Consider the following 24,718-nt stretch of genomic DNA (forward strand, 5'->3'; position numbering starts at 1 on the left):
CTTAAGCTCTCAGTTGTATTTTTTATTTCATTGAATGATTCCTTCAGTTCCATGAGTTTGTTTTTTTTTAAGTATTAATCTCTTTTTAAATTTTCTCCTTCATACCCTGGATAATTTTGCTCAGTTCACTGTATTGTCTAACTGCATCTTCTTGTATCTCATTGAGTTTCCTTAAGATTTTTACTTAGAGTTCCTTTTCAGTTATTTCAAGGGGTTCCTGCTCTATTGGGTCTGGTACTTTAGAGTCATTGTTTTCCTTTGGTGAACTCATATTTTCTTTATTTTTCATATTTCTAATATCTCTGCAGTGAAGTTTGGTCATCTGGTAAAGTAGTTGTTTCTTCTGTTACTCTAGAGTCGGCTTTGAGGAGAGAGCCTCCTGTAGATGTGTTTTTTTTTTTTTTTTTTTTTTTTTTTTTTTTTTGTCTTTTGTCTGTGTCCAGCAACGGATTGCAACCCTCAGTGTTGCCCCCGTACCGGACCGGGGACCGGCAACGGGATCGCAAGCCTCGGTGTTGCTCCCGCGCCTCGCTCAGCCAGTGAGCGGGAGCCGGTCTGTATGTGGGATCCGAACCCTCGGACGGGAGCGCCGCCGCGCTTCCCAAGCGGCGCACTATCCAGTGCGCCACCGGGCCGGCCCGCGTAGATGTGTTTTATATTTACTGTTGAATAGGGCGTTTTAGCATTGGTTTCAGGTAGACAAAGTAGTGTAGTTTCTATGTGGATACTTCAGTGTAGTCAATGTTGGAGTTTCGTGTGAGTGCCACTGTGGCCTCGGCACTGGGGCACTTAGTGATTCTTTGCTGAGGTTGTTGACACTGTGTTGGGTTGTCGATGATATGGGCAAGATCTTAAGTTCTTGGGAGACGCATCTGGGTGCCCTGTCACTCCTTGGTTGTGGTAGGTGATCCTGGGCAGGCTTGTTGGCACCCTGGCTAGCATCCTGTGACCCTGATAGGTGCACTGGCAATTTTCCTCTTTTCTCTGTGGCTTTCCTGGGTTCTGCACTCTCCAGGGGTTCCATGTGTTTCTCTCCCCAGATCAAGGCAGTCACATGGGCTGCCCATGTAGCTACCACTCCCAGATGTGCTACTGCAGGTGGCAGCATAATTCCCCCTATGGGTTGGGCCACTGGCTTGTGGGTCTGTGCTCGCTCACCTCCTTCCCTGGACTCCACTGATGACCCTCTTTGTGTCAATGCAGCTAAGTGATCAATGGTCTGCCTGCACAATGGCAGTGGCTACTGCAGTTTCTGCTGGGGTAGCAGGCTGCCTTCGTGGTGGTGGTGGCTGTGGCTGCCTGTGTGGTAGCAATGGCTTTGGTGGGCTGCCTGTGTGGTGGGCAGTGGCTCCAGTGGTGGCTGGCTGTTTGCACAATGATGGTGGCTGCCTGGCAACATCAGTGGGGGCAGTGGCTGCAGCAGTAGCAGTTGCAGAGGCTGCCCACTTGGCTGCAGTGTCCCCAGCAGTTGCTTGCACAGCTACAGTGTCTGCAGTGGAAGCAGGGTTACCTCATGGTCGTGGCAGCAGTGCTGGTGGCTACAACTGCCTCTCTGGCATCTGCAGTGTCCTTGGCAGCAGTCGGGTTACCTTGGGGTGGTGGCAGAGCTGGTGTTAGTTGCAGCCAGCTCCCTTGTGTTTGCAGAGTTGACAGCTGCAGCAAATAGGCCACCTGTATGATTGCTGCTCTGTAGGGAGCTGCTCTGAGATGGGTCTGGGACAGGGGCTCCGGCGACTACAGTGGTGGTGGTGGTGGTGGTGGGCCGGTTTCGATCATCTTCTGCGGAAGGAACATGCCCTGGGCACCTCTAGTTCACCATCTTCCTACAATGCTATTTTAATTATGGCTGCATTATTTTTTTAACAATTATATTTTAGGATTTTCTGTTCTCTCTTCAATTGGTTGGTTCTCTCCGAGTTTCCAATATTACTTATCTATTGCTGCATAACAAATTACCCTAAAACTTGGCAGCTTGAAAATATATTATGTCATAGTTTCTGAGAGCAGCATAGCTGGCTGGTTCTGTTTAGGATCTCTCATGAGGTTGTGGTTAAGCTGTCTGCTGGGCTGTAGTTGTCTCAAGACATGACCAGGGCTGAAGGTTTGCTTGTACACTCTCTCACATGGTGATTGGCAGGCCTTCGTTCCTCACTGGCTGTTGGCTGGAGGATTCAGTTCCTTGCCATGTGGATCTTGCCATTGAGATGCTCCCAACATGGAAGCCAGGAGTAATCCAAGGGAAAAAGAGAGAGAGCATGCAGGCCCAAGAAAGAACACTCCTTTTTTTTTTCCTTTTTGTCTTTTTTCGTGACCGGCAACGGATCGCAACCCTCAGTGTCGCGCCCGTACCGGACCGGGACCAGCAACGGGATCGCAACCCTCGGTGTTGCCCCCGCACCTCGCTCAGCCAGTGAGCAGCCGGTCTGTATGTGGGATCCGAACCCTCGACGGGAGCGCTGCTGCGCTTCCCAAGCGGCGCACTGTAGCAGTGCACCACCAGGCCGGCCCGAGCACTCCTTTTTTTATATCCTAATCCTAGAAATGACAGACCATGACTTCTGCTGACTCTAGTACGATTGAAAGGGGACTACACAAGGGTGTGAGTGTCAGCTGGCAGGGACCATGGGGCCATCTCAGGGGCTGGCCACCACAGTTCCAGACTTGGCTCTCTTCCCTTTTACCTTTATTCGTGCTCCTGGGAGCTCTCATCCACTTGATAAGGCTGCTTCTACCCATCACCAATCATTCCCAAATTCTTCTCTTGATTGCTGAGTCACTCTCTGAGCTTCAGAACTATTATCCAACTGCCTGGGTACCTCCTCTGAAATGCCCCATAGGCCTCTCAACATGGCCTGACTGTGCTTTGCTGGGGCTCCGCTGAGACTCATACCTACTTCCTGTTTGACATGTATCACTGCATTGCGTTGATTTGATTCCTCCATTAGACTGCAAGATTATTTTTATTTATTTATTTTTGTAAGCTTATTGAGGGTAGGAACTATTTCTTCTTTATTTTGGTGTTTGTAGTACTGGACACAGTACCTAGCATTAAGCAGGTGCTCATGATATATTTGGGCTCAGGTGATAGCCTGGGCATGCAAAGAGACCTGGAGCTTGACAGCCATTAATCCTGGGTAGTTCCAGAGGCCTGAACTTGGGGGAGGAGCTGCTTTACTGGCTTTGGGGCTGAGGCCTGTGGTCTCTTTGTAGTGCTGCTAGAAATGTCTTTGCAGCCTTGTATCTGAGTCTCTCTCCCCAGCCAGCTGAGCCTGTAGCTGCCTGTCCAGCCCACCCTGATTCCAGTATGGGGTTGGAGCCTGTTTGAGTTTGGAGCTTTGGACCCATGGGTCTGTCTGTTTCTGCTGTGTGAGCACATCTTTGGGGACAGCCGGGCTGACAGGAATGGGTACTTTGTAAGTGGTGCATGTTGTGTGCTGCAGAAAATGACTCAGATGACAAGTCCTGCACTTTTGCCCAGGCTTCCTCCCCAGCTGTGGGTGAGGCTTTGTCTAGCTGCCCCACCCCACACGGAATTCTGGGACTGTGAATTCCAGGGATCCTTGAGTCTTTCAGATAGAATCAGCATGCCTGAAAACCACCTGCTGCCCACATACAGCCCCACACTCAGCTGCAGACTCCAGACCTGCACTCCTAGAGAAAGATGGCAGCACGGCCAGGTGGGGCTGAGCTGCCATCACGGCAGCCCAGCGGGGTATGAGGCTCAGGCTGCCTCACCTTGGGGGTTCATGGGGAGGGAATTGCTCACCTTTTCTTCTTTTTGCTTTTTGTTCTGATGTTTCTTTCTCTCTGGCTCTATGTCTGCAGCTCAGACTTTACTTCTCTCATTCTCATCATAAAGTCCTTGGAGCTATCAGAACTGTTAGGACCACCCAAGTCAGCCCCTCATCTTACCAAGGTGCAGATGCAGGCCAGCGAGGGGAACAGTCTTGCCCAAGATTACACAGCTTCTGCTGACATCTCCTTAGTCTCTCTCTTTTCTGATTTTCCATGTTTCTAACTATTCCATGTCTCTTGTTCTCTATCTGTCCTAATCTTTGTTTTCTTTCCTTTTCCTTTTCCCTTTTCTTCTCTCTTTAGACCCAGTGCTGAAGGCCATCCACCTCCAAGATGGGACTAGTTCGAGGATGTGTCCATTCGGCTTCCCCACCCCCATACTCAGGCATCTGGATTGATCAACATGGATAGGGGTATCAGAGTGGGCAGAGCCAGGCTCAGGGGCCACTCTAAGTTCCCGGGACCTGTGGTCAACTCTGCTCCAGCTGGCCCAGCTGACCACTTCTGAGTTAGCATGAGTGAGTGAGGGGAGGGTGAGCTAGAGCTGTTGGAAGCTGCCCTCCCTCCACCCGAGAAAAGAGGGGCTTTGTATGAAAGGGGAAGCAAGCAAGACAGATGAGGCCTGCCTTCCTCTCTGCAGCTTGTATACCTGCAACAGGCCAGAGGTGCTTTTCCCTACCATAGGTCAGCTTTCCTGCAGACCACCTTGAGGCAAGTGCAGACGAGCAGGGTTTGTTGAGAACTGCTGTAGGCCAGAAAGGGGACAGCCACAGACTTGCTGGGATGGGAACACTTTTCAGAGGTGCAATAACTCTGGCCTTCCAGCAGAGGGTGTCCTGTCCCAATAAAATGCAAGTCCTTTTCCTGCTTCCCTCCCAGCTAAGGAGACTTTATTCCCCTCACCCTCATCCTCCATAGGGGGTTAATCTGTGCTCACAGCTGGGGGAAAGGAGTCCCCCGAGAGGCATAACAGTGTTTAGAATCTGGTGTCCTGTTTAGGAAAGGCAGACCAAACAGGAGCTGAACCCCCATCATCCCCTGGAAATGTAAGGCTATAAATATGACCTTGAGGAGTGGAGAGGAGAGGAGGAGAGAGGAGAGGGGAGGGGAGGGAGAGCACACACGTTTGGTCACCTTCATTATGACTCTGAGTACAGACCGATATTTAATCTAAAAATTTCTCCACAATTCCTGAGCAGCACCCATTCACTTACAATTTATAGATACCAACCCCTAACTTGAGGGAACTGGGTTGTGCAAGGGTTGCTAAGGAACGAGGGGAGATGCAGTAGGTTAGGCAGGGGTTGCTTAGTAACCAGAAGTCCCTGGGTGATAGAGTGGCCAGAGCAGGTCTGAAACTGATGAGAGTCTGTGGACAGAGTCACCCCAGACCAGAGCCTTCTGAAAGTTCATGTCTGCTGGCCTCTTGGCCCAGAGCTGCCAGAATCTGCCTCTCTTTATCTCCCCAGCACTGTCTCGCATAAAAAGCACACCCCCAAGTCTCTGAGTGTCCTGCAAAACCCTTGCTTCAACCCCTCCACCCCTCCCTCCGTCAGCAGGAAGCAGATCAGATTTCTAGATTAGAGTAGGGATGGCAAGCCAGTGGGAATCTCACGCTGGGGGGAAGGAGCCGCTGGACTAACGCTGATGTGGCGCTGGGGAATTGGGGGTTTGGGTGAAAGTGCGCATCTACAGGGGCACGCCCCTTCCCCACAGAGGGCCTCCTGAGGGCTTGGGTCTCCACACTGCAGCCTGGCTGGCCCAGCTCCACACCACCTCCCTTCAGAGAGCTTGACTTCAGCATGGGCCTGGCCAAGTTCAGAGCCGCAGCCTGCTTCCTCCATCATGAGCCCCTGTTCTGTGCACTCCAGGCACCTAGGTATCACTGCTCTCTCCCAAACACCTGGGCAGTCACCTTTCATTCCTCCTGTCAGTCTGTCCCCCTAGACAGGAACATCTATCCTACCAGTTCCCCTGTCCAAACCCTCCTCAATCTTCTAGGTCTTATTTATCTGCAACTTCCCAAGCCATAACTTTCCCACTGACCAGCATGAGTGTGCATCCAGCCGCGCCTTACAGAGCACCCCTGCAACTCGGGCCCTGCAGGGCGCTGGGGCCACAGGGAGGAGTGGGGCCTGCCCTCAAGGAGCCCACACTGATATTGGCAGAAAACTCTTTGTGAATTGAATATTTTTCATAGAAAGCTTGTTGGCTGGGAGCGATGGCAAACACCTGTAGTCCCAGCTAAGGACTGAGGCTGGAGGATCATTTGAGCCCAGGAGTTCTGGGCTGTAGTGTGCTATGCCGATCGGGTGTCCACACTAAGTCCGGCATCAATATGTGACCTCCTGGGAGCGGGGGACCACTATGTTGCCTAAGGAGGGGTGAACCGGCTTGGGGTCGGAAAGAGAGGAGGTAAAATTCCTGTGCTGAATTTTAAATTCAGTCCCACTAAAATAGTAGGACTGCATTGTTGAATAGCTACTGCACTCTGGCCTGGGCAAGAGAACGAGACCCTGTCTCTTACGGGGGAAAAAAAAAAAAGAAAAGAAAAAGCTTGTTGAAAACAAAGCCCTTTGCAGAGAACAACTCTGAGAAAGCACTTGAGACACTGGCAGGTTTGCTTCTGAGAAGGGAATTGAGAGATTTAGTTTTCGAGCTACTTCTGACCTGCTTGAACTTTAATTTACCATGAGCAGGCAATCTACTTTTTAAATGTTTTTATTGTGAAATGTAACACATAGATAACAAGTTTATATGTACATATTATACATCTTAACGGACATTGCGTGATCACCACTTCCTCATAAAACACACCCCAGATGTCCTTCGTTTTGCCCCTCTCTAATCATACCCCCTGTTTTACCCCAGAAGTACCCACTCTCCTGACTTTTGTGGTAATCACTGCCTTGCATTTCTCTGTAGTTCTATCACCTGTTTACATTCTTAAACAACATAGAGTTGTTTTGCCCGTTTTTGAAACTTGTGGAATCACATAACATGCATTCTCTTGTGTCTGGCTTCTTTCACTCAATGATATCCTTTTTAGATTCATTTGTGGTGTTCAGTGTAGCTTCAGCCATTAATTTTCATTATGTATTCCATTATGTAAATGCAACACCGTCTATTTATCCATTCTATCGTTGGTGGGCATGCAGGCTTGTTTCAGGTTTGGGGCTACAACAAAGAACGCCGCTGTGAACGCATGAGTACAGTCTCTTGCTGCACATGTGACCTCCCTTCTGCAGTGTGTGAGGTCCCTCTGCAGGGTCAGAGGCCAGTATTTCCAACTTTCCCACACAATGGCAAACTGTTTTCCAAACTGGTTGTACTTACCCTCTATTCAGCAGTGAATGAGTGTCTGTTGCTTTTACTTTTTCAACTAGAAGCAGTTAATTAGAATTAATAATTGGTGTTTGTCACCTCTCCCCCATGGTGACAGAGATGCAAAGGATTACTCAAAGCCCATTTCTCCAGAGCAATGAGAGGCCCGAAGCAGTTACCCCCAGGAATAATTCTTTCAAGAGAAGAAAGATCCCAGAATAGCCCCGAATCAGGTTTTCTCTCCCTATTTTTATTCTCCAGGCAAGAAAGTTACAGAAAAGGAACATAGGTGTTTACAAAAAGAACAATGAGATATTCATCATGGCAACAATCATTAGGTTTAGCTGCACCAAGGACATCTGCCCTTAGAGCAAGCATTTTTGCTGTGTTACAATTTTTTTTTAACTACAACAGAGACTTTAGCCATGGGAAATTTTTCTGTTTTTCCCAAACTTAGCATTTCTATGTGCAATTCTAGAAAGTTAGGCTATACCTAAAACTACAGGGCTTTGGCCATGCTAAAACTAAGGGCTGTCACCCTACTAGGCTACAACCTATGCTAAAGGGCTTTGGCCCTTCTAAAAACTAATGATTGTGGTCCTACTAAGCATAAGTTAGGCTCTGTGAAATACATGCGCTTATAAATGTTAGTATCCTGCACAGGTGTAATTATTTGTTTGGTGTCCAGCATCCTGTACACTAGAAGGTCCATGGGTGGGGGTCCAGGGCTGGGTCTGTTGTTCACCAAGGTGTCCCAGCATCTACTGCCCAGTGCCTGACACACTGCAAGAGCTCAGTGCTTGCTTCTGGAATGAATGGAAGAATAATCCCTCTCTGCTGGATGTCGGGCCTCACATTCTAATTTGTCAGTTTAATAGCTAGGGAATTTTCTTGTATTGGTTTCCTGCCCTGATGCTCACATACTTAAAGTCTACCCTAACCAGCCTGACTTTGCCACTCTGCTGCTGGCCTTGTCTGTGTGGAGGAGTTGGGGGCTACACTGCCTTCATGCTCACTGATGGCATCAGTGTAAGTAAAAAGGATTTGTTCCACCAGGGCTGATTCAGCGGGAAGTAGCTCAGGCACCGGCCACCATGCTCCAAGCAGTGGCCTGGGTCCACTGAGGCCTTTTTCATGCCTGTGCTGGGCTTTCTGTGAGGATGAGCAGCAGTGGGACAGACCAAAAGGGCTTCCTGGCTGACTGGGTAGTCATGATCATGGGCTCCACTGATGGGTGAGTGCCCTGACTGCCCCATGCGTCTTGGCCCTGCCCAGGGACCCTGGCTTTGCTAGAGGACTCAGGGTTGTAGAGCAAAACACAACCTTCTTTCTTGATTTCCAAGGCTGGATAGAGGAAGCATGGTGCGGAGGGCCTGGGCTGACCTGTGCTCACCGTCTCTGCTTGCAGGATCAGCCTCACCATTAGCCCAGTGTCTGATTCAGGATGAGGCCCACATGGTTGTCAGTAGCTGGAAGCAGCAGAACATAGACCCCACCATAGCCATGACTGTGCTGAAGGGGCAGGGCCTGAGTGTGAAGGGCACCATGTACCATGTGGGGAAGGCCGAGGACTGGGACTGGCTGGGGGCCACAGTGAAAGGCACAGAGAAGAGAACATGCAGAACCATTCCTTCGCTGCATAGCCCTGGGAGGAGCAGGGACAGGGATGAGGGCTGGAAGGCTCCAGAACACATCCTGAGGCTGTGATGGCTCACAGTGTGACCACATAGACCTCACTATTCACAATGGCTCTGGAAAGTGGCCTGTTCATGAGGGGCCCTCACCCCAAGCCTACACCCTGGGAGAACCATGGATAGGGGTCTGAAGGGATGGGGAAGTCCCCAGAGGGATTCCAGGGCACTTTCCTTCATAAGAGTTTGGTTTTCATGAGAGCCTTATGACTATTTCTGGTTGAGGTGGCATGTGATCAACAAGCTTATCCTGAATGCCCCATGCACCTGAGATGCACTGGGAGGGAGAGGCCTCCTCAGGCCATCTGTACACTCACCAAAGCCCTCTCCTGTAGGCCCTGGAGCACTGTGGGGGTGACAGCACCTGGTGTGCCATGCTGCTGTCAACCCTCTGGTGGGGAGCACCCTGGGGGCCAGTGAGCAGGTGTGGGACAAGGTAAGAGGCAACCCCCAGGGAGCAGGCTAAGGGTCTGTGAGCTCCAGTGGTGCCCAACCCCACCAACACTCTCCTCTCCTGTCCCCTCTTGAGATTACTGTAAGAGCAAGACCTGATGGCAGGTCTGGCCACTTGTCCCCCAGAATGTGCCCTGATGATACTTTCTGCATTGTTTGTTTTTAAATCTGGCTCCTACACTCTTCCTGCTTCCTTTTCTCTTTCCATTTCTTTTGCATCCAGCAAATATTGACTGCTATGAGCCAGGAGCTGTTCCAGGCTCTGAGGCTATCACTGTGAATATACATATAGCATGAGTCAAGACTTTATAGTTTTTATGCCTTTTTGTGGGGGCAAATGTTGGTAGTTGTGCTGCTCTTTGGTGCCCTGCATCTGCTGAGACTCTCTACCTTTCCTAGATTAGGGCTCCTCACTGTCCCTCAGGTGAACCTGCTGTCAGGGCTGGATCCAGCCCTCAGCATTCTGTGACCTCAGGCATTCCAGCCCGCTACAAGTCCACTAACGATTCTGCCACCGTGTCCATGAGGGTCCAGGAGAGACCTTGTCAAATGCCTTGAAGCCCACCTTGGGCTTTGCTACTCTCCGATGTCTCCTGTTCCACTCAGTCCCATGTTGTGTTCCCTGTTTCCTCTGACAGATAAGCTGGACGGTGATCAAGGCTTGTCCTTTCTGCATTGTTAGCATTCCCCTCTCTGTCCTAAGCATGGGCCACAGCATTTCCTTCCTTCCGGCCTTAGTGTGTCTGCCTTTCCCAGCTCTTGTGCTCCCGTGTGCTGACATCCTTTCTATCTGCCCTTGGCTGGGTGCCCTTCGCTCCAGCCTCGGAGATGACCTGAAATCTGAGCTCCCTGCACCGCTGCTAAGCAGCCTCCCCAGGCTCTTTAACTATAGTCTTAATGCCTCCAAAGGATCATTTGTGATTTTATACCTGGGATTTCATTGCTGACTGTCTCCTAACCCTCCTGAGTCATTTTCTGTTTCAGTGTTTTGGTTCATGGGATCACGGCTCTTTTTCTCAGAACTGTTTGAAATCTTCCCTCCTGAAGCTGGGGACACATGCTGGCAACCCGATCTTACCTTTTCTGATGCTCCCCTATTCTCCAAGGACTTGATATTCAGTGAGCAATTCTGCACCACTGGACAGAAATCGCTGATGGAGTAATTGGCCCCCGATCACATCTGCCATTATTTTGGAGGTGAAATTGTCACAAAATGAGTTTAGAATTTACCACATGCTCTGCTTTTTAACTGAATACAATTTTCAGTGAGTGTCCTGCAAGGGGAATTCCTTATCACTCATCCTCTAGCCAGTTTTGAGGCCTTCCCCAGGCAGATCCCCATTCTACCCAGCTGGTTGGGAAGCCTCTAATCTACCACCACCACCACCCCTCCTCCATCCCTCCCCTGACCCATGGACTCTCCAGCGTACACCCTCCTTCATGCTCAGGGACAGTCCTCTTATCAGGATTTCTTGGCACACAGAGGTACTCCTCAAATGGGACAGTTTTCTTCAGCAAGGGAGGGAGTCTCACCTTTTTCCTTGGCTCAGGTTTGGCCCCCAAGTCCAGGAGGGGCCTCATCTCAGCCCACTGCTCAACCCGATGCAGACAGAGCATCTGGGGGCTGAAGGAGTTCTGTTTTGACCAGGAAACCCTTAGGGCTAGCTGAACCCTCAATTCCTTCTTATTGGGGACTTCAATGGTACTCCTTTCAGACATCTGAGCCACTTTTTGTAGTAATGGGGCTCATCCCCAGTGCTGGTAACCTCTCACCAAATGAGCTGCAGCAGCTCTCAGCTGAAGCATTTCCCTGCCCACGTCCAAGGGGGTGAGTGGGTGTGGGATGAAGGAGAGGAAAAACAGTGGACAGGCCTGGCCAGTCACAGATGGCGGCCTCATTCCCTAGAGATGCAGGACACCGCTGACTTCGTTCAAGATAGCTCTTCACGGGTGGGGTCCCTGATGTCACTTTAGTCCCAGCTGGCACTCCGCCCTGGCCCCTGGGCTCAGTCTCTGCATCTTTGCTTGCCAGTACTTCTCTTACTTCTCCCCTGTTCCCAGACCCACCAGACCGTTGTAGCCAAGCCCAGATCCAGGCTTTACTGCAGGCAGGATGAGCTTAAGCACCTACCTCCCGGGATGGGAATTCTCAGTTGTGTCTCCCTCTTTGTATTGTCTGCAGGAAAGTGCAGAGCCGAGTCTGCAGTAAACTGGTGTGTGGAGGCTCTCGCAGCCTGCAGTTCTGTGGATGCGTAATAGAGTAATGCTCAGGCCTCACCACCCACTCGTGCTTTTTCTTATTTTTCTACACTTATTTTTCTTCTTCTCCATTTCTTCACACATAATACATATTTGATGTGCTTCATCCTGTCTATTTGTGAGTATGTCTTCAATCCTACTGGTAAGAGGCAAGAGCATAAACAACTGAAAGCACAGAGAGATGAAGACGACTCCTCCAGAAATCTCTCCTGCTCCCAGCTCCTGCCTCCCCTCCACTTGGTCTGACTTCGGTCCTTTTCCAGTGGCCTCTGCTTACAGCTTCTTACTGCACAAGCAGAACAGAGTCCTGTTTCTTTAAAAAGCCTGGATGTTTCCTTCCTTCACCCCTGTCCTGAACAATTCATGTTTTCAGGGCTCCGCTCACGGGCCTGTCACTTAGCCTGCCTGCCTGTGAAAGCATCAGCATGTTGGAAACACCCCTTGCCTGAGTCAGGAGGGGCAGTCGTCTCTCACATCTGCACACATTTGGTCTGCTGCACAAATTACAGGACTCCAGGTGTCTTGTGAGAACAGGTCCTGGGCTGACCATGTCTCTCCACCCTCCCCACTGCCTCTGCTCTGATCTCAGGTCCTGAATGTGAACGTGAAGGCCCCCCACCCCTCTGCTGCTGAGCCAGCTGCTGCCCCACATGGAGAACAGGGCATGTGGCTGCAGGGTGGGGGCAGGGACTGATGGAGTTGGGGAGACTGAGGCACAGGAGTAGAGTGAGGCAGAGCTGAGGGGTGGAAGACAGAAGGGGGTTCTCTAGGATTGCCACAACCCCCCCCATCTCCCTCTGTCCTGCCTCACCCCTTATGTGGCTACCATTTCTAATTCCAGTGGCTGCAGGATGAGGGTGATATTCAGGGGCTCTGGTGTGATCTCCTTGATTGACAGCACCGGATTTGAGAAGAGATTGTGCTTTAGCTCCTTAACTTTGTGGGCTGGTCATTCTCACCTCACTTACTCTCTGGCCTTCCCATAGCTGCGTGATCCCTCCTCACCAGCCTAAAACCTATGACCGGGTTTGCCCCATTTCTTTCCACAGGAAGGTGCCCATCTCAGACCCCTCTTCATTCCCTGCATCCTGGCCTCCAGGGACCCTGATTCTGTTCCAGATTCTGCAAATCTGACTGCATTCCTTACAGACACAGCCTTTAGAAGTTGGCTGCCCACTGATGAGCACTCACCATCAGGCCTGCATGCCTCTCCACCAAGCCCACCCGGCCCTCTTTTTCAAGCACCTGGCTTTCTGCTCATCTCCTCCCCAGAGAGAGGCAGAAGAGTATAAGAATTACGGGCACGGACATACTATTTATGAGAAACAGGGTTGGAATTCCAGCACTGCCACTTATTGGCTGTTACTAAACCTTTGCAAGCCTCAGTATCCCCAGCTGTGAAGTGGGGGTAACAACAGGACTGGTGTTGCTGTTGCAAGGACTGAATATGTAATGACTGCATTGCAACACCTCGATGGATGTGAGATGGTAGCTTCATCTCTCCGGTATCCTCTCAGGAGGGTGCTGTCATCCTGGTCTCTTCCGTTTCACCTTGTACGCCATACACGGTCAGGGCTTGGTCCTTGTGCTCCTGCGTGGTCTAGGGTGAGGGTTCTATTCCTCAGACCCTGCCTTACTCCTGCTGCACGGGGCTGAGCCTGTCACCACGTGGCTGCTGCGTCTGTCCCATCCAGCTTCCATTCTCAGACAAGGCTGGGGAAAGTATGTCTGGGCCTGGGACAGGTGTGAATCTCTAGGGCAGAAACTCACGTGATGCTTTCCTCCACTTCCGCATATCCTCGATTCCCTTCCCTTGAGCTGGGTGCCTACAACGTCAGCAAGATGTCCCTGCTGGGCCTCACCAGGATGCTGGTGTTGGATCTCACCCCCCAAGGACATCTGGGTGAACTGCCTGGTTCCAGGACTGATCGAGACCGACTTCAGCAAAGTGGTGAGGACAGGGATGTGTCCATGTTCCAGCCTGGTTCAGGGGAAATGCTCCCTGATGATGAAGGGGTGACTGAAGCCTCAGGTCAGCATCCTTATGGCTGAGGTCTTCACTGTCCTCTGAGCTCAGCGTGGTGCAGTCCATCCACCCTGAGGAGGTGCTGCTTCTCCTGAGAAGGGCAAACCTGCCATGGGTGCTATGCCAGGTGGCCACCTTGGGCCTTTCCCATCTCTTTGTTTCAGCAGCACTGACTCCATCTCTCCCCTTTGCCCAGGAGTTACATAAGAACAAGGCTTTCTGGAATGACTTCAAGGAGGGCCAGCAGCTACAGAGGCAATTGGGGTTTGGAGCCCCTGGGAAGGGGTGGCTGAGTCCATTTCAAGTGCAGACCCCTCCCTGTTTACTGGCTCTTCCTTATGTTGAAGTCTGGAGTCCCTGTGGCCCTGGAGAGTACAAGCTGCTTGTACCCACCTGTGGCCTGTGAGCCCCAGAGCAGCAGAACTGGAGTTCAAGATGACTGACACTGTGTCCTCCTTCCATTCAGGACCATGCAGGCCTTGTGTCCTTCCTGTGCTCTCCAGATGCCAGCTATATCACTGGGGAGAACACCGTGGTGGCTGGCTACTCCCCTCAGCTCTGAGGGGATTGGTGGTGGCTGTGCAGCTGTGGCTCTGGGCCCAGGAGCCTGAGGGTGGGTGGTCTAGGAGATCATTTGGGTCTGGGGACAGGGTCTGCAGCTCTGCCAGACTAGCAATTTGGGGGCTTGCTTGTGCTAGACCTGAGGAAGGAGAAGAACCCATCAGTATCCTCATCCTTTGCACAACTACTGCAGATTTGGCCAATTGAACCAGCATGTGGGGTTCCTGTGCAGGGCTGTGGAGCTCGAGGGTTTTGAGGGCTGGTGCTGGGAGGAAACTTAAAGGAAAGGAGCAGAGGCTCAGGCCCCTGAAGGGTCCCAGCTCCTTCTCTGTAATACGTGCTTTAAACATTTATTTCCTAGAATAAACTCAAATTTATCCTTAAGTCTGGAAGCTCCAGCCTGGGTGGAGTGAAGGGCAGCACAGCTGGGCCGGCCCTCATCATCTCCTGCCTTCTTTGGCTTCCCTGAGCCACCGCAGACTCAGGGTGTGTTGAGTCTTCACAGCAGGCTTTGCTTCCATTCTCTTAGCTGGGTCTTCTGGAGGCTGATCAAGGCTGTGGTGGGAGCAGGTGGAGGATTCTAGGGTTCTCCAGGCTAGTAGCTCTTATTTCTGGGCCACACAGGCCTTTGAGAACCTGAAGAAAAAATAGTTATACCAAATCTTGCGTACAATTCTGGGCTGAGCACTTCTAGTGTAGGTGGAAGAGAGTAGTCTGTGCCAAGGGGTTAGGCCAAGAGGTGGCTCCTTTGGAAAAGGTCCTTTTCATTGTCCTGAGTCATATTTGGGGCAGTCTGAAAGCAGGGCAGGGGGATGCCGACCCCTCCCCCTCCCTGCAATGAGAGTGGAGAGGGCCTGGACTTCCCTGGTAAGAGCAGTGAGGGTGTCCCAGGAGGGAAAGCCCTAGTTCTGTGCACAGTGGGGAGGAGTGTGCTTGCAACCGAGAAATGCTCAAAGGGGGAATTTGGTATCCAGCAACATGTGTGTGCGCATGTGTGTGTGTGCATGTGTCTGTGTATGTGTGCAAATCTGTGTGTGTGTGGTACAGTGGGACTGACCTCAGCAAGGGGAAGGGCTGAGGAGAGTGTGGTGAGAATGGGGGTGTGGAGGGAGGGTCTGCACTCAACTTTTGGCTCTTGCCCTCTTCCTCTCTTGCAAAGCCCATCCTGGGCCCAAGTTGCCCGGAGTCCGGTGGAATGAGGGTGTGTGCCTGACCAGGAGAGGAGCAGGGAAAGAGAGGAGGGCCCTTGAGCTCCAGCTCAGCTCCTCCACCCCGCTGTGCCCATCAGCTGCGCTGTGCCTCATAGCCTCACAGCCTCAAGGAGCGGATGGAGCTGACGGGAGCTCCAGGTCTTGTGTCCTAACTGGGCTGGGTGAGGATGAAGGCCGGATCCTTTGCGTCTCCCCATCCCTTTCCTTCATCATCTTTTTCTGCCAGGTTCCCAGCCCAGGGGCTGTGGGTCATGGATAACCACACACCTGTGCTTCCTTGGGATAAAGCACCTCAGTGTTGGTTTCCAGTAGCCCTGGGGCAGTGTAGAGACTCTCTCACCTGGACTAGTAAGTGAAAAACAAAAATCAAACAAGTTTGGTACCTCAGAGAGTTTCTGCTGGGTTGCGGGTATCTGTGCTGGGAAGGAGGAGGGAATGGAGTCCTATCAGTGGTGGAAGGCAGTGAGGGGGACTAATTAGTTTACAGCTCTCGGGTGTCAGGGAGGGCCTCCAAGATCGGTCAGATTCTGGGGGCAGGAATCTCCAGTTCTGGAGCACTTTGTTCTTGTACATTTCAAGTTAACCCCCTCATCTTTGATCCCTTAAGAAAGATCTGGAGAAAAGCCTCAGGGCAATGGGGAGTTCTAGGGTATGCAGGGATAGCCACAGAGGATTAAGATAACCTGGGGTGATGGCATTTCAGCCTGAGGGTTCTCTGTCTTGTGACCCACCCAGGTTACCCAAGCTCTTTTGGAAGAAGTGGCCCCCACTGTGAATAAAAGATGATCCAAATTGCAGCCCCTAACCCAGTTTCTTCTAGATTTTTCCAGACCACAGTGGTGGTGGTGCCTTGTCCCACCACAGTGCAGCACTCACTTCTGCACTGAATCTCCACTGTCTCTGCCCAGGTCTCCTGTGGGGCTGGGCTCACCAGCTTGGGGGTGGTGCCGGGGTGGAGGGTGATGAACTGGAGCAGAATTGGTGGACCCAGAGTGGCCTGAGACAGTGTAGCTGGGCTGAAGAATCAGTTGTGAGGTTTCATGGAGGCTCACTTCTGTGAGGTAAGGTGAGGACACAGAGGGGTGAATGGCCACAGCTGTGTTTGTTCACCGTCAGCTTTACCAGTAAACATCCTGGGTCAGATTTTACCAAGAAGATGAACTGTCCTTCCTCTACAGCAAATGGTCCCCTTGGCTAATTACACAGCATGGTCAACATTGGTTGATTGACAGAATGAATGAAAAAGATTGGGGATAGGATGGAAATGGAGGAAAGGAGTGATTATGATCTGAGGTTCGGAACAAAGGCCATAGCCACAAGTGTGCCCGCGTGTTTGCTGGCATGCAGGGCTACTGTGTCAGGGCAGGTGGAGGAGCTTGAAGGGGCTGTGCAGGGCTAGACTGTTTTGTGTGCTTTCAAGCTGCCTGAACTCAAATATCCCATTAATGGTTTGAGCAGTCCCTGTGGCTGTCCTTTGGGGTTATCAGAAGGAAACCAGAGGATTAAAAGGATAAGGCAGGAAAGGAGGATCAGAGCGAAAACCCTTAATTAACTAATCACACATGAAAAGAGCTGGGGGTCTTTCAAAAAGTGAATGCTCTATTTGTTAAAACACAGATTTAAATGCAGTGATTAATAACATAAAATTTACATACTTAATTTTAGAATTTCCTTTAATTTTCCCTAAGTAAATATCAGGACAGTTTTAGAATGTAAATATCAGAACCTGGGAAGGGGAGGAACTCATGGCCTTTTGTCCCATTTTTGGCAGCCCAGCTTCTAGAGACAACTGACAAAAATGTTGGTGGTGACAACGGGTCCCTGGTGACCTGAAGGACCCAGATGTGGGACTGAAATGCGAGGCCTTGGAGTTTAATGATTGGATATCTCAGCAGTAACTCCAACTGGAGCACCAGGCATTTTGGGTCTTGAATGTCCTGGGCCAGATTTTACCCAAAAGATGAACTGGCCTTCCATCTAAAGCAAGAGGCCCCCTTGGCCAACTAAACCGCTTAATGAGAGCACAATTGACCCACACGTGGAGACTTTCTTTTCACAGGCAGGAGGAGGAAGTATTGGATGCTGAGCGAAAGAGACCACCACTCCCTGTCTTAGTCTATTCGTGCTACTGTAACAAATACCACAGACTGGGTAATTTATAAAGAATAGAAATTTATTTCTTACAGTTCTGGAGTATGGGAAATCCAAAATCAAGGTGCCAGCATTCAATGTCTGGAGAGGGCTGCTCTCTGCTTCCAAAATACTGCCTTGTTGCTGTGTCCTCAAGTGGCAGGAGAGAAGAGAGTAAACCCAGTCTCTCAGACCCTTTTGTAAGAGCTTACATCTCATCCCTGGCTCTGCCTTCATGACTTAAACACCTCCTAAAGGCCCCAGATCTTAATACTATCACATTAGCAATTACGTTTCAACATGTGAACTTTGGGGGACACATTCAGACCGTAGTACCCCCTGACCCCCAACTACAAAACAGATCCCAACAGCCTACATCAGATGAAGCATTTCCAGAATCCAATTCTCAGACTCCTTTCTTCTTTTTTCCACCCTCCTGAAGCGTATCAGCTAACTTCATGCCAAACCTTTCTAAGAGGCTCAGTTCTCCTGCCTTGCCTCACTTGTTGGGGCTTCAAGCATTGATGCAGGTGTGGGGAGGTGTAGCCACCTAAGGATTCATAAGATCCAAGCACATGTGCCTGTCATAGGGGCTGTGTTTTACCTGCCAGATTTGCTGGTTTCTCTTCAATGCACCTGGTCTGTAACCTCTTCCAGAAGAGGTTGAAACCTCCCATCACCTGCACCCCAGAATCAGGGAACTAGAAAAGCTCATACAAAAGGTCTAGTTTACCCCCTTTCTTCTCAAACTGAGGCCCACAGAGGAGCAAGGGACTTTGCAATGTAGTGGGCTGGAGGGAGAAGTTGTCCAGAAATCAGGCTCCTTGATCCCTAGCGTAGGCTTGTTTTTTTTTTTTTTTTTTATGAGAGAGCCCCATGCCAGGGTCTCCTGTCCCCTTGATCTCCTGCACTAAGGATCCCCTAAGAAGTTCTTTTTTCCAGGGCAGGAGCTTGTGGATTTGAACAGGGATGGTTTCTGTAGACAGGACTGTAGAGCAGGCATTAACCTCTGCCCGCCCATTGATAAACCCAAGAGACTTCACTATCGTGTTGATGGGTGGTCAGAGAGCCTGGCCAACCCACCAGCATCCCAGACAATAGTGGGCACATTCTCAAGGTCCCTGCTCACTGGGGTTTTAGAATATATTCTATTAAAGGACTTTGATGTCTCGCAGAAATTTGCTGAAGTAATCCCCACTTGCTGAATAATTTTTTTTTAAAAAAAGGTCCATTTCTGTACCACCCAGGCAGTATAGTAAAAGTAACTAATTGAATTAATATCTTTACTCTTTAGTTTGAAAGGGACTGAGAAAGAGGAAAAGCAACCCCTTGAAGCCAAGTCTTGATGTTGATAGGAGCTGGCCTGGCCTCACAGCTAGATGAGGGTGTTCTGTTGAATGTAAACAATTTCAAGAGATACGGACATCAGACAAAGTACTCTGTTAACTTGATTGTTAGGGATAAAAACAAGATAACTCTGTAATCATGTCTGAGCAGACAAAAAAATAGTCCAAACTACAAAAACGACCAAACATCCACCCCCTGTCCTGCATAACAAGAGTGAATGCTGCTGCCTCATCAATAACACCCTAACTGTTCTCCTTTCTTCTCTCCTTCTAGATGTGAACTCAGATACTTACACTTAAGATTCTAATCTGAGAATTACCCCTGCTTCCCAGCAGCATCTGATCCAGAGCAAAGCCTTGCCTCCTTGAATCCTCCTCAAAAATCTCCCAACACAAGCCAAATCCTATACTCATAAATCCTTTCTGACATTCTCTTACTGAGTCAGCCCACAGCTCCCCGTGGTGTGTGTTCTCCTTCAATGCAACAAATCAACTAACCCAATTTTATTGACCACAGTTGTGTTCCTGGTGGTGTTTGGCTGGAGAATATAGACAGTTCCTACATTTATTTTAAAAACATTTAAAATGAACATGGTAACAAATTTAAGTACTTCAAAAGGGTAAAAAGTAAGTCTCCCTTCTACCCTTGTCCCCTAGAATTCAGCTCCCTCCCCAGAGGCAGTCACTGTTGCCACAGACAGCCCACCCCTATGCAAGCAGAGGCACGTAGTCACTCAGTAGCTGCTCGTCTCATGTACCAGTATCACCATTACCTGCCCTTCCTTCCATCCATCTATCCACCCAGTATTTACTGTACCTGGGACTCCACAGTAATGCTATGAACTTTCTCAGTCAGTGAAATTATAAAGGTGGCCCAGGATAGTGTGTGAACAAAGGCAGGGGAAGAAAGGGCTTGGTTGCTCGTGGTGATTTTAAGCAGTTGCCAAAATTTCATTTACAGAGAGGCGCATTGGTTGCTTTTGATTCTCCCTTCCCTTATAGATGGGAATATCACTGTTGATGTAGAAGTTGCAGCTTTTACAACAACGAGGAGTATTTTAGTCTGTTCCTGTGCTATAACAAAATACCTGAGACTGGTAATTTATAAAGAATAAAAATTTATTTTCTCACAGTCCTGGAGGCTGGGAAGTCCAAGATCAAGGCACTAGTGGGTGAGGGCCTGGTCTCTCTGCTTCCGAGATGGCATATTGGTGCTGCAGCCTCCAGAGGGGAGTAACACTGTGTCCTCACATGGTGGAAGGTGGAAAGGCAAGAAAACAAAACACTCTGTGAAGCCTCTTTTATAAGGGCCTTAATGCCATGCACGAGGGGAGAAGCCCTCATGACCTCACTTCCTCTTAAAGGTCCCACTTCTTAATACCGTCACTTTGGTCATTAAGTTTTGGAAAGGACACATTCAAACCATAGCGAGGAGGATGGACTGAGGGGTGTAGAATAAATTCTTTGGTATGGATTTCCATCAGCTTCAGGCCAAATTCCTTTGCGTGGCAGACAGCTTCCCTCAGGTCCTGACCTCTGCCTCCCTGACCACCACTTGTCCTTAGGAACCTTACTCTTGTCACAGTGCCTGGGCATCGTTGTTGTACATGGATTTCCATCAGCTTCAGGCCAAATTCCTTTGCGTGGCAGACAGCTTCCCTCAGGTCCTGACCTCTGCCTCCCTTGTCAGTCATTTAAAAAAAATTTTTTTTTAAATGACCACCACTTGTCCTTAGGAACCTTACTCTTGTCACAGTGCCTGGGCATCGTTGTTGTACTTTTCTATTTTCTCTTTACACTCAGGGTTTGTCTTTTACCTCTGAAGCCCCAGCCTCTAGCAGGGAGCCTGGCACATAGAAAGTCCTCCATGAAGCATTCTTGAATAAATGAATGAATTCTGAATGAACAGATTCCTCTTCTGAAGGTCAGTCTGGTGTGTCTAGCTCTTCCTGCTTCTTGGTAACCCGTCCTTGGACCCTAATTTCCTGGAAATGGCAGGAGCAAAACACATAAGAAAATTGCTCCTTCTTAAAAAAGTAAGGATTCTGCCCCCCTAGGCACTCTAATGCTACAGCCTCTCTGCCTCCTGCACTCCAGGATCTATGGGGTTTGTCTTTCTTTTGGGAAATGAAAAAACTTGGCAGTTTCCTAGGTCTGGAGCTCAGGTTGCTTCCTTAGGAGCCATTCCTGCGTGACCACCCTGTCTGGGTCCTGCTGAAGAAAAGGGGAGGGGGTAGGGGGGATTACAGACTCTCAGAGCTTTACAGCTCAACAGAGATGTCCCCCATGTCTCCAGTCACAAGGGAATAGTGGCTGTGATTTATTGGGCCAGGCACTGCACTAAGGACTTCTCAGGAATTCTCTTTTCTAGATCGTAACAGCTCTGGGAGGCAGGGTAGCTCTTATCCCATCTTACCTGCTGAGAACCTGAGATTCCAGAAAAGGTCATCTTACCTGCTGAGATCCTGAGATTCCAGAAAGGGTTGGTAACCTGCCTGAGTGTCTCCAGGAAAGCCTGCTTGGGCTGGGTACAAGGTAGTCCAGAAGAGAGAGTGAATGCAGCTATGGACAGGAGCTGGTGGACACGAGCTTCCGCCTTTGGGTGGAGAAATGGGAAGGTGTTCTGCACGGTTCTCAGAAGGTCCTGGGAAGCGACCCCCACAGGCATCTCAATATGTACTCTTCTTGCTGGGCTGCATCTCTCCCACTCTCTCACTCCTGCCCCCCAAGGTCACATCGCAAAAGATTTACCTTTTTAGGCTCTCCTTTTGGAGGCATCCAAGCAAAGACAGGTACACAGCGAAGTAAGTGACAAAGCTGGTACTTGAACTCAAGTGTGTCTGACCAAGGCCTTTCTGATTTGTTTTTAGTAGGTGAGGAATCCCTAAGAGGAGGTGAGATGGGGAGGCAGGTGGGGGTTCTGTGGCCCATGTTGCCCTGTTCGAACGTGCTGGTGAGTGTGACAAATCTTGTGCTCTTGGGCAGGACACTGAGCAGTGGAAACAAAGTCCACTTATGGTGACACCACACCTAGCTTTGGTGTAGCAGAATTTTATCAGAAGTCACATTCCTAGGCTTTAGAAATAGGAGCTGAAATAAAACAAACTCCCTTTATCACCCAAGAGAGTCAGCAGGTATAAAGAAATGCTTTGGAGAAAAGAAGACCCGTATTACTTCTATCTTTTTCTTTTTTCTAAGAGTAAAGTCTGAACTCTATTCCTGCAGCACTGATCCTTGAGCTGGTGCGTGAAATTCCACGCAAAAACTTATTCCTTACAATTTAATGTCTGATTTCCCTGTTGGAGAATACACTTTAATCTGTTATTAGCCACATTCAAGTATGAATGGGTTTCTGATCCTTCTTTGACAGCTGGCAATGGTAGAGAGAGATAAGAGGTTGCTGGATGCCTGAGGTAGGTAGGGAAATAGATCCTGCCTAGGAGGCAAAACTAGGAAGGCAGCAGCCAGATTCCAGGTGTGCAGGTGTTGAATTAGAAAGGGACTAGGAATTTGAAAGAACCCTAGTTACCTTCCTGTTCCACTGTGAGCTTGAACTGTGCAAAAGCCTAGATTTGTGATCTGAAAGGCAGAAGAAAAACACCTATACATGGGACAGAGAAATGTCTACCAGAGACTGTTGGGGACCCACTGAAACCTGTTTGTTTGGTTATCAAAGGTCCTACAAAAGCACACAAGTTGTTTTAGGGGTGGGGGAAGGGCACTGTTTTCAGCTATATCTGCTCACACCTTATCCAGGGAGAGTGGGCCAGGGTCTTGCCAAGAGTGGGAGAGAAGCTAGGCTCTACAGAGACTGGGGGTAGGGGAGGGAGGGATACGAGGAAAAGCAGGTGGGCAGGGGTGCTTGCTGAGGGCAATAAAAAGGCAGGCGTTCAGTATATCAACTGTACTTTCCTGAGTTGCAGTTTTACTTGGTGCAGCCAGGAATCTGGAGTTGGCATCCTCTGTGGCTAGAGGGATGATGCTACCACCCGTTAGAAAGCTGGGCTTCCCAGGCCAATGGAAAGGCTAAAGAACTGCGTCTCTAGGAGGAGAGTCTGTCTGATCCACCAAAAGGAGGCTTATTTCCCAGGAGTCTTCCCATGAGTTCATTTCCGAGGCCAAACATCCTTTCTCCCCAGATCCTTTTTATTGCCATGGAGACAATCTGCTGCTCGTCCAGTGGAGAATTTGAGCAGCGGGCACCATGACAACCTGTGGGGGTTGGAAGGACAGCTCCAAAGTACCCCGCAGACCAGAGCCATCTAGTGACCTGGAGTCACTGTGATTCTCACATGTGTGGCTGATAAAAGGGGACTCCCTTCCTGTCTTTAAGCAGTGAGCTAGGGATGGTGATGGGTGAGGCCTGGGGCTGGCGAGGTTGAAGTCTTGGGCTGCTGAAGGCAGTCAGCCTCATTCTTTTCTGACTTCATGTTTTGCTTGTGCCTGGCCAGGCCTGCTGCTAGGTACCAGGAGACATGGCAAAGCCAGAGCAGGGCAAATCCAATCCAGGGGTGGGGGATGGGGCAGGAGGAGGAAGCAGCACACCCCTAAGAGATGACCCACAACTAAACAATACTTTTCTGCAGAAATCACCCCACCCCGCCCAGGATAGTGGAGACAAGGACTTGCTGCCAAGTTGGAATGAAAGCAAGTCCTGATCCCTGTGTTGGGACATCCTGGCTTATCCAGTTGGTGGACTTTGTGGTAGGAGGCCAGAAACCTGCCACACCCTCCCCAGCGTTTGCCCATTTCTAGCTGCAGCCTGCCTGACACAGGTGGATCTGGTTCAGCTTATAGCTGGTTCCTTTGCAGAGCTGCGTCAGCAGCCTTGCCCATCTCCTTCCTCCCTCCTGGGCTCTCTCGTCCTGACCTGGGCTGACTCCTTGCTTAGTGCTCTTACTCCCACTGTTCCGTGGTTGTGTTATTCAGAGAAGCAGCTTGTGTTTCTACCGCAGCCCTCACCCAGGAGGACCAGGGAGGAGCAGAGCAGTACCGAGATCTGCTTGTTCCTGTGGTGGGGTTGAGAAGCTTAGGAAAGGCACAGACATGCCCCAAGGCCCGAGCACCCTGCTGGGGGCTGTCTCTCGAAGACCACATCTTAGGGGACAGCCAGTAATCTGTAAGTGCATCCCTTAGAGCTCACCTAATGACCAAATTTTGATAACAGACACAAGTTATATGACTCCAATTCTGGAGTCAGTCTCTCTGTGACTCAGCTTCCTCATGTAAAATGGGGATAAATTTGTAGGGCTGTTGTGAGAATGAAATGTACCAACATCTGGGCTTGGTTTATGGTAGATGTTAGCTGTTATTATGATATCTTAATGCCAAGTCCTCAAACAGAGCCTGGAGGCACATCCTACTGCCCAGTTATTCTCTGTAGATGCCCCAACCACTGCCCAGCAGGGGGTTTGCTTTCTCCTGTCAACTCCAGGGCTGAGGAGCAGCCTCTGCCTGCTCTCGCACAGTGTGTACTGATTGTCTGTGGAGCTGTAATGGATTCAATGTCCCCCTCAAACTCATTGAAGCTTGAATTGTGTCCTCCAAGTTTATGTTATTTGAAACTTGGCCTCCACTGTGATTGTTAGGAGGGTGGAAAATCCTATTATGGTAATTGAAAGGTGGCCTTGAAGAGGTGGTTGGACTGTAGCACCGTGCAGTAGTGAATGGATTAAAAATGGTGGTCAGGGCCATGGCTCCGAAGGCTTTGAAAGAAGAGCACATGAGAGTTTACTCTCTCTCTCTGCTCCAACATTTTTGCAAAGTGATACTGTGCCATCACTGTCATCATCACCAAGACACTCACCAGATGTGTTCCCTGAACTGTGGACTTCCCAGCCCTCGAAACTGTAGGTAATATATATATATATATATATATATATATATATATTTTTTTTTTTTTTTTCTTTTTTTTTTTTTTTT

At 49.8% G+C, this 24,718-nt stretch overlaps 1 pseudogene; it reads left to right on the forward strand.

Annotated features, from left to right (window-relative positions):
• The first annotated feature begins 8,213 nt into the window (after positions 1–8,213).
• LOC103585595 lies at positions 8,214–14,110 on the forward strand (annotated as a pseudogene).
• The last annotated feature ends 10,608 nt before the right edge of the window (positions 14,111–24,718 follow it).

The sequence above is a fragment of the Galeopterus variegatus genome, unplaced genomic scaffold, assembly GCF_000696425.1.
Source record: "Galeopterus variegatus unplaced genomic scaffold, G_variegatus-3.0.2 Scaffold253, whole genome shotgun sequence".
Taxonomy (NCBI): Eukaryota; Metazoa; Chordata; class Mammalia; order Dermoptera; family Cynocephalidae; genus Galeopterus; species Galeopterus variegatus.